Raw genomic sequence first — 14291 nt, 5'->3', positions numbered from 1 at the left:
GCCTTCACCTGTGCTCCCAGGGCTGACCGGGTCCTTTCCCCAGGTGCTCAGTGAGTGCTTCAGGCCATGACCCAGCAGTTACCACACAGTGTTATTACAAAGGGATTCATCTTCACACTGTTCCACTGCACAATGCCTTTCTATGTGGTTGTGCAGCGTGCTTAAGGGCTTCTTCTTCGAGATGCAAAGCTCACAGCTGAAAGCCTTCACTGGCACTGAGGATCTGGATGGGACCCAGAGAGCAGAAGAGAATATTGGTTCCTAACTTTCCTATTTAAGCGTGATGTGCCCCCAGGCTTGCTGCTTGTCTTAGCAGAAGCATTATCTCCTGTTTAGGCATGACAATATTTGTCAAGTGTAATGCTCATTAGTCTGCTGTGTGGTCAGGCTCGCAGTGTATAAACACTCCGAAAGATCAGGTGGGGACTAAAGGTCTGCTTTTTGTAGTCAATTATAGCCATCAACGTTAATGATGCCACCACGGAGAGCCAGGCAGGAAGAGAAGTGCTTCTCGGAGGTGAGGCTTGACATCATACCTGGGCTGCGAGGAGCTGGCGATGAAAACATAGCGTGCACCTCCAGCCTTCATCTCACCCTCTCAGTGATTCATTTCAAGAACAGTCTAGTGGCTTTAAAAAAAAACAACAACAACAACAACACGGTGAATAAAAGACAAGCTTTCTAACCTCAAGTGCATTCTCATGTATTCTTCAGAATCCGCGCTGTTGATGATACTTCAACCTGGTATTTAATCACAAAGAGAAAAAGCAGCACAGAGGCTGAAAGTTTCCCATCTCTGTCTCTGACGGTACTTTTTCCCAGCAAAGCCTGAGATTTCCCAGCAAAACCGAGCTTTTTAATGGCATTTGCTTGGAGATAGTGCTTGTCCCACTTACTGCTAGGAAAAACAGGAAGCTTTTTGCCCTTGGAGAATTTCATCATTATTTTAATTATTTTAAAATTATTTTCAAAGTGCAGCTATACTTTTCCAAATCTCTTTCACAAAGAAAAAAGCAACAACATTTAGAAAGATCAAATCACTTGAATTCTTAGAGAAGCAGGTAGAGTTGGGGTTACTCAAAAACTGGTTCTCAAGGTGAAGGAAATCCCTGCTGCAAAACTGACCATATGAGAGTCACCCCATGTGGCAGCATCCCACATACTGCCAAAGGAGGAGAGGAGGAGCACTCCCTTATGCTCCGTCCCATCGAAGGGCAAACTTCAGGAAAAGCCTCATCATGAAAGAAAGCAGAAATAGCACGCAGTTCTGAAATCCTCATACAGTTCCCCATCCTGCTGGACTGCCATAAATACAACGGAGCGTGAGACAGCAAGAGTGTGTCCTGAAACCCCACTGAAATCTGGCACGTGTGTCACCGTCCCTATAAATGCCATCCACTTAGAGCCAGGTAAGAATGGATACTCCCAGTTAAAAACTAAGCTCCAAAATGCATTTTCAACTCTTCCCTAAACAGGAAGTTTCTTAAGCATGTGCTTAATTTTAAGTAGAACCACGAAGAAGATGTATTTCAGTTTAGGAACCGATTTACTGCTTTGCTAAGGAGGAATGCTTTGATCAGAGTCATCATTTGCTTAGCCCATGGCCATTGATTTCAATTTAATTGGCATCCATCATCTTTGCAAATGCAGCAGAATTGAGCACCAATATTATAGTCGGTGACATATTCCATTCCTTTAATTGTATTTGCTGGCCAAAACAGGACCCAACATGTAAGGTTATTTATGCACTCATCCACAGAGCAGATTGCACAGCAAACAGCAGCATTCAGTCTTTGATGCATTCCCTAAAAAGAAAGCCACGTTCTCTCTAAGAGAGGTGCAGCTCAGGCAGTAATTCAAACTCTCAGCATCCATGAAATCCTGCAATCCATTTACGCCTGCTTTGTAGAAGTGATGTTTGCGTGGTGGTCTAAAGCCTTTTCTTTTTCTCTTTTCCTTTCCAGCATGTGCTCTTGTACTTACCAGGGCACTTACAGTATTATTTAGGTTGCTGCCTGCAATATTTTCAAGCTACTAGAAGACAGTTTCTTCGACATTTTCATAATGTTTTGAAATGCTGATGAGGATTTAGCATTAAAATTAATGGCAGCCAGCCGTGGTCTTTCAGATGTGAAAGACTGCACAGTATTTTCTGAGGAAAAAAGAGAGGGGGGAGAAGAATGGAGATATAAATAGCCAGTCTTGCTTTTCTCCAGGCAGGATCCTTTTAATCATGTAAAATAGATTTTAAAGATTAAAGACTCTAGGCTCTGTTCTGCCTTTGCTCATGACTCGTATCACAATTTTTTTGTATGTAATTTGAATGAAAAAGGACACACATGGTGTTTCCATTTGCATTACCCTAAACTGGAATTCCCCCCCGAAGGATGGAGCCCCTTCCTCCTCCGCAGTGAGGGCAGAGCCACGCACATCCAAATCCTCACCCCGCTTCTGAGGCCGGACCTTCCATTTTCAGAGATTCAATTCAGGGCTACGTCCTAGATACAGAAAAAGAGACAGAAGAATTACTGGTCCAGCAGCTCCGTCTGTATATGCATGAGCCGCAGTCCCAGTTTCCATCCAGACATCAGAGCGCTGATGGAAATCCTGCGCTCAGTGGGACGGGAGCGGATGGCGGCAGGCAGTGCCTGGGGCCTCCTCGGAGCTGCAGTGGGTTCTGCAAGCTGCAAGACAGCCGCTTGTTGGAGCCTCTGCTGCACCAGAGAGCAGGCAGCCCTCCTTGTGGGACCACTGGGAGCCAGCAGTGGTGAGCAGGTATTCTTCCTGCTAGATATTGCTTCAGAATAGCAGGGAAGCAAAGGATGCTGTCGGACACAGATACATCTTCCAATGGCATTCGGGATTCACCTCGAAACCTTTCTTGTCAAAGCCGAGACTGGTTTCTGGTGGGCTTCATTTCCAAGGCTTTGAGGAGCAGAGTCTGCTGTTCACATGGCAGATGAGAATATATAAGGAAACATAAGAGCAGAAAGGCAATGTTCGGATATCAGGAACTGTCTCGGTTCTTAGCAGCAACTTTCCAGGGACAGCATGGCCTGAATGAAAATAAATATGTGCAACCTTCCTACAAGAAAATAAAACACTTCTGTAATTGCAACAGCTCTGCCTTGGCAGCCCTGGCAATGCAGCTGACAAAGTACAGCGTGGGCAGTGTCAGAGCATCCTCCCACATGTGCCTGCAGCCCCAAATATAAGCAGGGCTAAGGGCAGTTTGCTCCCCCTGCCCTGGGCTGACAAACGGCCGTGCCTCAGTCAGTTCCCTGTGCTGTGCTGCATGCACCCATCCATGAGGAACTGACCCAGAACCACTCTCCTTGCTGTGCAGATAGCACACATCTCTGCTCCCTCGCAGACTGCAGATCTGTTTCAAGGTCCTGACCCGAGTTTTTAAAGCCCTTAATAGGCGACAGCCTAATGAACCTTGGAGACAGCCTCTTAGTCTGCAATCCAAAGCAACAGCTGGGACTGCTCAGGGCAAGCAGGGCTGGCTGGGCTCTGGGCAAAGCCCTCCTTGCTCTCTCACAACCCTCTTGCTGCCCATGTCCCAGCTCTGCCTCTTACCATCTGTGACACAGTCCAGACTGGCACCTCAGACCTGCCGTGGCCTTTTTTACTATTGCTGCTGTGAGAGATTGGTTAAATATTGGCACAAGGCAAGGAGAAATGGAATTTTAGGAATAAACTCTTCTCCAGACTTTTGCAGAAAGCAGTCGTGGAGACACCATGCTTCCAGGAGTACGGAGAGAAGGGCTCCGTTCAAGCTGTACGAAGGCAGGGTTGGGAGATACCTGCTCGGCAAGTGGATCATCCCTGCTGGCGGCAGCAAGCAGAGCACAGGCACCAGAGCCCTGAAGAAACAGCCCTGGAGTTGCTGGGACCCACACAGCCCTGTGTTCAGGAGTCCTCACAGTGTGACCCTTCTGACGAGGACTGGCTGAGGCCATGGCAGCTGAAAGCAGAGGCAGCACCAGTGCTTCATCTTGGTTAGGAGCAGCACAACATGCAGCTGTAAGAAGACATTTCCCATCACAGATGCATTAATGCTTGCTAATTTCCTTATCAGCTTCTTCTCACTCCTCCACATGCAGCCTATGCTCTTCTACCATGCAGCTATGAATAGAACGGCAGAATTAGCCTGCACCATAACTCCGGCTTGAAAACTCACCCGCACCTCCATCCTCCTTGCCACACACCATTTAATACTCCAGTATCAACTTTTAAATAGCTCAGAGGCTGAGGAGCTGACAGCAGCAGCTCATTACTCCCACAGCTCTAGCACCCTCTTCCCGCAGCCTTCCTCCTCCTCAGCAGCATTCCTCTCTGCCCATCCCCACCCCTGCCACACGCACAGCCACAGCAGGATGCACATCCCCAGCTCCCACCCAGCTGAAGCCCTCATTCTGCTGAGCAGCTCCTCCCGCTGCTCATCACCCTCCACCTTCAGTTGGTCACTGTGTCCGTTCAGACGTGTTCATCGGCTTTCACATCCTGCTCTTTTGTAAGCATGTGTACCTTCAAAAGAATGAGCAGGAATGACTGCAGCCACACCTATACTGGAAATGCCTGTGCCGCGATCTGTAGGTACATTCACAAAGAAAACCAAAGGTGTAAAGAAGTGAGTATCCAATCGTTTTGAACTTTGCTATCAGGTCCTTTTCTGGACCTGATGCTTTGAAGCACTGAGCTGCCACAGCCCCGGAGGGACCTGAGCTTCTCCTCACACACAAATAGAAATCAGGAGTAGCTCTATTGTAGGGAAGTGAATTATGCAGGTGTAACCTCGATGTGACAGAGGGCTCATGGGTGCCAGCAGAGACTGGAACAGGTGCCCTTTCATTTTTCACAGGGCGATTTTTCATTTTCAGCCACTTGGTTTGCACAGCTACATGAGCACATGCAGCTGTGATGCAGTAGGAGAGGAAGGCTGATATTGAGGGGAAATCACACACTTAGATCAATGCACGCTGCAGGTATTCAGCTGGAACCAAATGTGTTGGAAGCCATGTAAACCCCAGGGGGCTTGTTCACTAATCAATAAACACAAGGAATGTACGCCACTGAGTTATTGCTGGAGTGTTAATTGCAGCCATACAAGATGTCTCTTTTGCATTGCTAAAGACAGACAACATCGCAAACTTTGTTTTCACAAAATGGATATGGTAGGAAAAATGTATTTATATTCCCTCTCTCCAGTATGTTTTCAACTTTAGGAAAATATATAACCTGATTAAAAGCTCTCAATGATGTCTCATGAAGGAAACAAAGGAGTTCACAGTGGTTCCAGTCCCCTGGTTTACCACTAGTGACATTTAAGCAGTCACCTGGGGAAAAATCCCAATGGGAGCACTGACAACACTTACCATTTGAAAAAGGTCAGGCCTTCTAGTCTTGCTTTGAATAGATGGTGCTGACCTTAAAAACCTTTCTGTCTCAATCTCCTTCCCTGTCAGAGGGAGGAGCTGATGATGAGAGGCCGGCCTCGGCACACCTACCTGGGAAAGGCATGGGGCACAGAGTTCTTACTGCTCCTTTCCTTCTGGACCAATTGCAGGCAGCTCAGCTCAGCTGCGGCAGGTGCTGGGCAGCACTGGCACCAGTGCGGGGTACCGGCAGGGCACTGCTGCTTCCCGGGATGACTGTGTAGAAAACAAATGGTGAAAACTGTAATAGCAACCTAACCCAGGGTGGGCAGAGCACTCTGTGCAGTGGTGAACAGAACTTCCATCCTGAGGAATCCTCACTCATCACCTCAGCCTGCAGGACTGAGCGCTAATGTCATCCAAAATTTGGGAAGAGAAACTTATAACCCCAATGGGGTGTCAGAAAGCCAACACTCCTTTATTCTTCATGATAAGTACCATGAACGTGCCCTCAGAGTTCAAGTTTTAGCAGGTAAGACGTACATATGCAATACACTTGTATACATATTCATTATTTTCCAATAACTCATTAGCTAATATGCTAATGTCCTTCTGGGCATGTGTGGTATGGACCTCTGGTGGTTGTAGACCACTTACTTCCTCCCTATTTTTCCATCATCAGCTTCATCATGGTGACTTTTGGCTGACCTTTGGCTATTTTCCCTAGTTTGGCAAATTTCCATTTCTTGTTATGCCTAATGAGCAACTTTCTATCTTAGTGCACTATAATCCAAAACAATGTATGTGAAATGCAAGGAAAAGGTCCTTGCACCTGGTGGATGCAGAGATAAAAGTCGTTTGTTGTGACTCCAGTGCTCCTGCGAAGCAGGATTGTTGAGAAAACCAAGGCTGTTCACACACCAAGCAAAGCTAAACTGGAAAGTTTCAGAACTAGCACTCATCGATTTGCTAAACTAATATACTGGTCCTTAAGCTAATGTACTGAGCCCTATTGCTAAAGCAGCTGATATCACCATGCATACACCTGGCAGCCGCCAGCCCCCCGCAGCAGGACGCAGCCCTCAGGCCGGTCCCACAGCACAGCCTTTAGAGCAGCACACATCCACCCCACAGCTGAGACAGACAGCCCGCAGCAGCAATCCCAAGCACTGCCTCATGCTGGGGAATCGGTCCCTAACCACTGCAGTCACGAAAATGCAATAAACATACCCTAGGATTCCATTTTTAGTCGCTTTTTGATGCGGCACTGCAGTTTGTCAGCCTTTCTTGTCCCAGCTGGAACAGATAAATTGCTGATGCTTTTTAGGACCACTGGCATATGAGCACAATAGAAACATCACTCAGATATTGATGACTCACTCACACGAAACACTTCCAAAAACTGTGTTGCCATCGCAGCTAAACAAAGTGAACTAAATTAACATTTGCATGGAAGGAAAGGAGTTCATTTCCACATATTCAGCACTTAACCCAGTCTATGGCACCCCTGCAAAACTCGGCTGAAATAGAAACTCCCTTTGCTTCTCCTGAAAGTTTCATAGACCTCCACAGGCCGAACTCGGGTTTCAGGCTGGCAGCAAAGCCTGGAGCATCTCACAGGGTATGGGATTTCAGGACAGAAATTTCACACAGCTCTCACAGCTACTGGGACAGCTTCCCTGCGTCACAGCCCTACCGACCGCCAGATAACGGTCTGACTTTGGCTTACGCTGCCCCGGTACAAAAGCAACAGACCTTGTATTGTTTGTAAGTTGCAGCCCAACATAGTGCAAAGCTCACAGATGTCTCTTACCATTCCCAATGGATTCGATCGGCTCCTTCGTGGGAGACCTCCTCGCCAGCTCTCCCTCCAGGAGGGGAAGCAGTCTGCTGGAGCACGGCATGAACCCAGCTAACCTACAGAGGTAGAAATCCTTGCCAGGGCTGGAAATGCCACTGCCAGAGTCAAAAGCACAGAAAAAAATGACCTCATTTAGCCAGCAAGAAAACAACAACCAGCACATCTAACAGTAAGGCAGCGCTGACACACTGACTAATAACAAAAGGAAGAGCCCTCTGTCTGGAGAGGGATTAAGCAGATGACTCATGAAGTGGATCTGCTGCTGTCATCTCTGACTCAACATGATGCCGAAGCCCAGATACGACGTGATCTGTGTGTTGGCTCTGGGAGTTACGGCAACAGAGGGATCAGCACCCCCAGCCCCTTCCCAGCACCGCAGCCATGGCCAGAGCCCAGCACCAGAGATCCTTCCATCACAGCACCGCAGCAATCCTCTTCCTGCCTCCGCGCTCTTCAGCTTCCTGCTATGCAATGACAAACCTGAAAACCCCAAAGCAGAACAGACTTCTTCAGGTCCCCCGTTACTCCGATACACCAGCCTGCTTGTTTTGTGCCTGAAATAAGTCAGCATTTCCTGCTGCGTAACCACTTTGTGAGGATTAACATTTAATGCACTTACAAACTGTTTGAAATATTATTTTTTCCCTCAAAAAAACCCTACTCCCCTAAGTTATAGTTCTTTCTTCAGCTTTGGAACAGATGTCTGCACCTCTGGCTGTGTTTAATGGCATCATAAGCCAGCACCTGAGAGCAACTTTTGGTGCCAGCTACTGGCTCTTACTCCATGCACAAATACCTCTCCTTCTTCAAACAGGAACACCCCTTTGTGCTCTTGCCCATTGCAACAGCTGAAACCCAGGCAGGCTGTGTGTATTTTAGAGCCCACAGCCTGACACACTGCACGAGAGCGCTTTTCCAACAGGCCGACCTCGCTCACAGAACCAGCGAGGGGGAGAACAGGATGTGTTCTTGAAACCAGGAGAAGAATAGAACGTTTATACATACCTGATGGATTTCATTAGATCCGGAGCCGTGCCTTTAACATAACTAACATGTGGCAACCACAGGGTCACCACAGTGAGTAAATCTGTCCTGCAGGAGGAAGCAGAAATGCAGCAGGGTTTGCTTCAGCTGTGAGGAAAGCATGCAGCAGTCGTCAGCACCGGCGGCAGCTGGGGGTGGTGGGGAGGAGAACTGAGAGTACGGAGCTGAGAACAGAAGCGTCACAGCGGTGGTGGGTGGGGAACCCAGCCAGCCCCCACTGCCACCGCTGCTTTCCGTGCTGAGCACAGCAGAGCAATGGAGCTGATAGTCCTTGCTCTCCTGGGAAAGGCTTGAGGTGGTCTTAAACAAGATAAATATATGTGAAGGCAGTTAATAACAACGTGACAGGGTATGCATTGAAATTTGCATGGAAAAAGCATGCAAAAGAGAGAGGCTGCAGTAAAGCTGGGTGTCTCTCACATTGCCCTGTTGTGGGAAGACTGCAGTTCTACAATCGCAGAATCATAGAGCAGCTTGGATTGGAAGGGACCTCGAGGATCATCAAGTTCCAGCCCCCAGATATTCCCACTAGCAATGCAGCTCCCTCGCTTCGGTCCCTAAACAGCTCAGATGTTACCAGATGTCCAAAATAAATCACCATCTTCCCATCGGTTTGGGGAATAGAAGCTATATGAAAGAAAAATAAAAAAATATGGCCTAATAGAGCATGGCAATTAAAGAACACTGGCACACTCTGGCCATTTCCAAAGAAATTGGGGTACCTTTCAGTTTGCTGCACACCAGTTCTGTATTTCACATCAAAGGGCTGTATGTCATTGACATTCCCCTGAGCAATCTAAGTGACAGGGCTCTCCAAGGTGCAGTAATAGGATGTAAGTGAAGAAGTGGATATTATTTTACTCGTGCTGTGATAATCAGAATGCACCACTGCCCAGCATCATAAACAGCAAAGCGAGAGGTATTAGCAGCATTTCAAACCCTGTGCACTGGGGGAAAGCCTAAAGGGGGTCCGAGGGGAGCAGAAGGAAGGAGAAATTGCATCCCCAGCAATAATGTAAACATCTAAATATAAACACTGAAAGCTAAAGCGGAGAGAACATGACAGTGCTTAAAATCTAAAGACTAGAGGAAATCTATTAGAGTTTGCTTTTCACCCCTCCGAGAAGGCAGCAGTAGTGGCACGAATTGCAAGCAGAGTGCACTTCTTAATAATCATCAGCATTTTAAAGGCGATCTTGGAGGTTTGCACAGAGACATTCTAATTAAGAGAAGAAATCAAGGCTTACTGGTCACCACCTGTCTGCAGCAGGGAGGGAGCCCATCACATATCCTGCACAGAACGGCATACACTGCACAACGTCAGGAGAAGGAAGCAAGTGCCAAAGGCATGGCATGATGCATGCATTGGTTTCCTTTTCACCCCGGCCAGGTTTCCTGCCCCCCCCGGTCCCACAGCCCCCCTGGCACAGGGCTGAGGTGTGGTGCTGGGAGGCTGAGGCTGAGCAGGGCAGTGGGGCTGGGAGTAGGAGCTGCCTGCTGTAGGGACGGCTCAGCTCACCCCACACCTTGCCTGAACTAAAGAGGGCAAATAGATCATTGGTAAGGCAGGAAACAGGGAAAGGGATCATTACCTGCAATTATTTTTAAGGACTGTTTTAGAATTCCTTCCAATGTCAACCACGTGAGCTAACACTACGCAACCCGAGGAGTGCACAGAGGTTTCTCATTCCGGCAAAGGAGATTCTCACATGGATTTTCCAGGAGTCACCTGCACCCACTCACCTGTACGCATCCACAGGGCCCACCCAGCACCATGCAAGCTGCTCCCTCCCCTCCCCTTCCCTCCCTGAGCCCGCAGCACCTGCCATCTGCAGGAAACCAGATAGTAGGATAATATCCTCATGACTTTCTTCTCCAAAAGAGCAGTCAGGCAGTGGCATAGGCTGTCCAGGGAGGTGGTGAGTTCACCATCCCTCGAGGTGTTCAAGAAATGTGAAGACTGAGGAACATGGTCAGTGGGGGTGGTGGAGTGGGTTGGGGTTGGACTGGAGGGCCTTAGGTGGTCTCTTCTGCCCTGAATGACTCTGTGATTCTACGGAAAGGCCACAGGGTGCAGGGATGCACAGCCACCCTGCAGCTGGGGCCAGGTGGGAGGCACAGGGCTGCACTCCCAGAACTCTCCCAGGCTCAGTGGAATGGTTGGAGGTATTGGCAGGTCAGAGCATTCCTCTCCCCTCCTCAGTTTAATCACAGTACAACTTCCCAGTGCCATAGGATTATAATTGCAGGTCATTCCCAATTAACTTCTTGTGTCTTTTATTTCTCTACAGCCTTCCAAGGAGCAGGTGGCTGGTGCTATGTAGGATCGGAACCCAAAAGGAAAGAAATCCAGTGGAATTTATACCCACTTTGAATAAATAACTTTGCAGGCTAATATGTGAATTGCTCCCAAATTACTGAGGGCGATTGGATCAGTTTTGTACACCAAGCCAGTCCTCCTTTGACTCCAGATGCAAAATTACCGTTTTTCTGCTGAAAGGGTGATTTCATGCCACAACATGCATGACTAAGGTTTTCAGAGAAGACTTTTGTTTAGATAAGGACTAGAGATGCCCTGAGGCTTGTATTGTAATGCTATATGGATATATAGATGGAGAAGAATTTTGTCGGGCTGAGGGAGTGGTGAGATGTTTATCTGCATGATTACTTACTGACAGACACTGGGAACAACGAGATCCTCCCCGACCTTCCCTCACCCCGGCCTGGTTTGGGAGGCAGCAGCAGCCTGCTCTGCAGCACCTGGTCCTGGGCAGCCGCACTGCATCTGCTTCCTGCACACACCTCCATCCAGCTGGGCACCTCTGTCCCCAAAATAGAGCCGTTGTCTGCTTGAAACCCAATCTACAGCTCCAGGGAAAAAAGGAGAGCTGGAGCTGACAACGCTCCCAAAGGAAAACAGTCAAAAGAACAGTGCTGATATGTGGAACAGCTCCTGGGACTTGCCCTCTGCTCACACTGTTAAATAAGCCTGCAATTGCATCTCTTTTGCTGTACTATCAAGCTCCAGATAGAGCGATCTGCGTTACAACGCAACCTGCACATCTCTGGGTGCAGCGGTGCTTACGTGAGCACCAGAAAGCACTGCACAAGCTGCGGTGGGTGCTGCTCCTGTGGTGGGTGCTGTCCTTTCATTAATGCACACTAATTGCAGCTTGATAGCAAGCAGTGCTGCAGGGATGCTCTCTCCCAGGGCATTTCAGGACGTTGTGGAAACTTTTTTGTATCTTCGTTGAGACTGCAGATAACCTCAGTTCAGGTTCTTAGTTAGATGTAAAACTCTGTATCTCAGCCTAAAAACTGAGTTCTGAGCAATTACTGAACCAAAGAACAGGAGATTGGATGGCTCGGACTCAGCAAGGTCTAAAATAATCACTGAAAGCTACTAGTGGTAACTATGAAGCCTTTTCATCCTGAGACCTCAAAACCATTCAGGAAATGGACAGCTGTTCCCATTTTATAGACAAAAAGGAACAAAGGAGGCAACTTGTTTTCAAGGAATGCCATGTAACCTTCCGCTTCTGGTGGGGGAAAGTTGCAGCAAGGCAACACAGAAGTACCATGTAAGGACCCGGATCATTTTCCACTCAATAATCCTCTCCCATCATTGCTGGAGATGGCCCATGAGCAGTGCTGTGGGATTTTGGCTACGCAGCAAATCAGCATCTGTGAGCTCTCTGGACATACAGCTCCATGCCTTCCTCCTCCGGGAATAAAACCCAAATAAAACCCCAAATCAGAAGCCTTCAGCTCATCTGTTAGCCCAAGGGCCATCTCAGGCCCACCCAGCTGACAGAGACAGAAAACATTCAGCTGATTCAGCAAACTTCACCTAGAACAAGCATTAAGTGGCATGATAATTCACTCTATTGACTGTTGTGTTTTTGTGAGGGATAATTTCAGGGAATACCTTGTTTTGCCCATCCATCCAAGCTTCAAAAGAAATTTAACTCCCTTCTGCCCCGATGAATAGCAATGAGTGCACATAAGTGTAATGCTGTAGTTTCAGCGACATCACTCAATGGCACCATTAAAGCAGACCCCTGATAGCTGGCAAAAAATACTCTATTAATAGGTTAAAGGGGTAAGTAGGAAAAGAAATATGAAAATAAATATGCACTTAAATTGTGCTCTCTCTCTGGAAGCTTTGGAACATAAAAGAAATGTTTTTCATCAGATTTCATTGCTGACATCTGAAGAATCCCCTTTCAGCAGAAGATGACAGTTTGAAAGGTTTCTAATTTTTCGTTTGCTGCTTTTTCTTTTAAACTGCCCGTGATACAGCACCGAGTCACAGCAGCTCAGTGTTAAGGGGATCAAAGCCTCCATTACCTCAAGCTTAAAAATTCTTCACACTTTCCTCCTTATCCTTATTCAGCTACAGGAAGGGAAATAATATCTGTCTTGGATTTTATTCCGCATTTCAAAATGCCAAAACCATCCAAACAAGAGCTGCTTGTGTACGGTGCGAGGGCTTTGTTTTGACTGGCACCCGGAGCAATTATGACATACTATCATCAAAGCGAACTCTGCAGATTATGGGGTAAGCAAAACAAGTTCTCAGTTTTCCAACTTCTCCTGATATAAACATCTTCGCAGTCGAGCAGGTACAATATATGGGAGTTATAACCTTGGAGCCAAGGCTGTCACTTGGTTAAGGAATATTACTGCTATCCACACAGATGTTCCCTATGAGAAAGTATATAGAAGTATATTATGTATACGTTTTTAAATAAATTCTTATCTGATTTTCATGTACATGCAGAAAAGGCACAGACATCCATGCCACAGCCACCCGTGTGCACAAACACTGTGCTCGGTGGAGGAGGAGGGCACTTCCACAGTGTCACTCTGCACGGGACGAGCATCCCTTCCTATGGCACAGCATCAGCAACACGACCGGGGCCAAAAGCCAACCTACAGCTACACAGAAGGAGTTCAGGATTTTAGCCAAAATACAAATAAGAAATCCCACATTTTCAGGAGCCTGTTTTTTATCAACTTTGACCTCGGTCGGTTTCTTGCCTGTGAAACATTTGCTTTTCCTAATGCCATTGTTCTTACACAGCTCTCCCAAAGTCCCCTAATCGATGCGTATTTGTAAACCATACAGGTCCTTTGTTGGAGCTTCCATTCTAATCTGGGGACTTCATTTTTCGGAGCAGCCGACTCCTCAGTGGTGTGGAAGCGTCAGGATGAAGGCTGTGTGAACCCAGGGTCAGCAAGTCATGCGTTCCTTTCGACAAGGATTTGTTCTCAACAAGCAAGCAGCTCACAAATCCCTTGTGCGAGTTTAAGGCTCTGTGTAGCCTGCAGAGACAAAATTAGAATATAAACATCTACTCACTAGAGAAACAAGGGAGTTATTGTCACTGTAAAGAAGGAGACATCTAAACCATACCCCCTCTGCATTAATTCCATTCTTGTGCACAGGCAAGCTGACAGTTATACCACCGAGTAAACCGCAGTTATCTAGTCAAATGATCGTTTAATGTTCTTTATTTTACTTTTTCTAAAGAAAATTGATTTCTTGCTATTTATGTTCAGGGTATTTCATTGTGCTGTGATTATAAACTAGACTGAATGCATTTCCACTGACTCCCTGCAAAGTGTTTTACAATCCTTCCTGTTTGTACAACACGAGGTGTCTTTTTTAATTGCAAGTCTTTTTTTTTTATTATTAAATAGAATACTTGCTTATTTGTTTACTCAAAACCTCTGGAAGAGCTAGGCTGGGCTGCAGCCCTCAGGCAAATTGCTATGAGGTAGGGGAGGAGATATCCCCAATAATGTCTGCCATGTAGACAGCAAAACCATCCCCTTAAACTTCATCAAACCTCTGCAGATGTTTAACATCTAAACTGGAAGGACGATTTCTGGAGCATGGCTTTGGTTCATAACCACCACGGCTGTCATATCAGGTGCCCCCTCCCCTCTGACGCATCACACAAGCAGGGCACAGCAGGGACACCCCAGCCAGGTGGGCA

The 14291-nt window shown here is 47.2% G+C and overlaps 1 long non-coding RNA gene across 5 annotated transcripts; it reads right to left on the bottom strand.

The window, feature by feature from the left end:
• Positions 1–8: 8 nt before the first annotated feature.
• Positions 9–8606, bottom strand: LOC104913527. 5 transcript variants are annotated; one of them, XR_004161557.1, is made up of 5 exons: positions 8248–8606; positions 7195–7722; positions 6612–6677; positions 3810–5657; positions 9–3085 (listed from the first exon to the last, which is right to left on the bottom strand). It is a non-coding gene; the product is annotated as an uncharacterized LOC104913527 (long non-coding RNA). The 5 variants fall into 5 exon arrangements; XR_004161559.1 differs by lacking the exon at positions 6612–6677 and having other exon boundaries at positions 9–2498; positions 2869–3085; XR_004161560.1 differs by lacking the exon at positions 6612–6677 and having other exon boundaries at positions 3810–4596; positions 5514–5657.
• Positions 8607–14291: the final 5685 nt, after the last annotated feature.

Source organism: Meleagris gallopavo, chromosome 17, assembly GCF_000146605.3.
Source record: "Meleagris gallopavo isolate NT-WF06-2002-E0010 breed Aviagen turkey brand Nicholas breeding stock chromosome 17, Turkey_5.1, whole genome shotgun sequence".
Lineage (NCBI taxonomy): Eukaryota > Metazoa > Chordata > Aves > Galliformes > Phasianidae > Meleagris > Meleagris gallopavo.
Note: the sequence above shows the minus strand (reverse complement) of the source record. Positions and strands in the feature narration are given on the sequence as shown.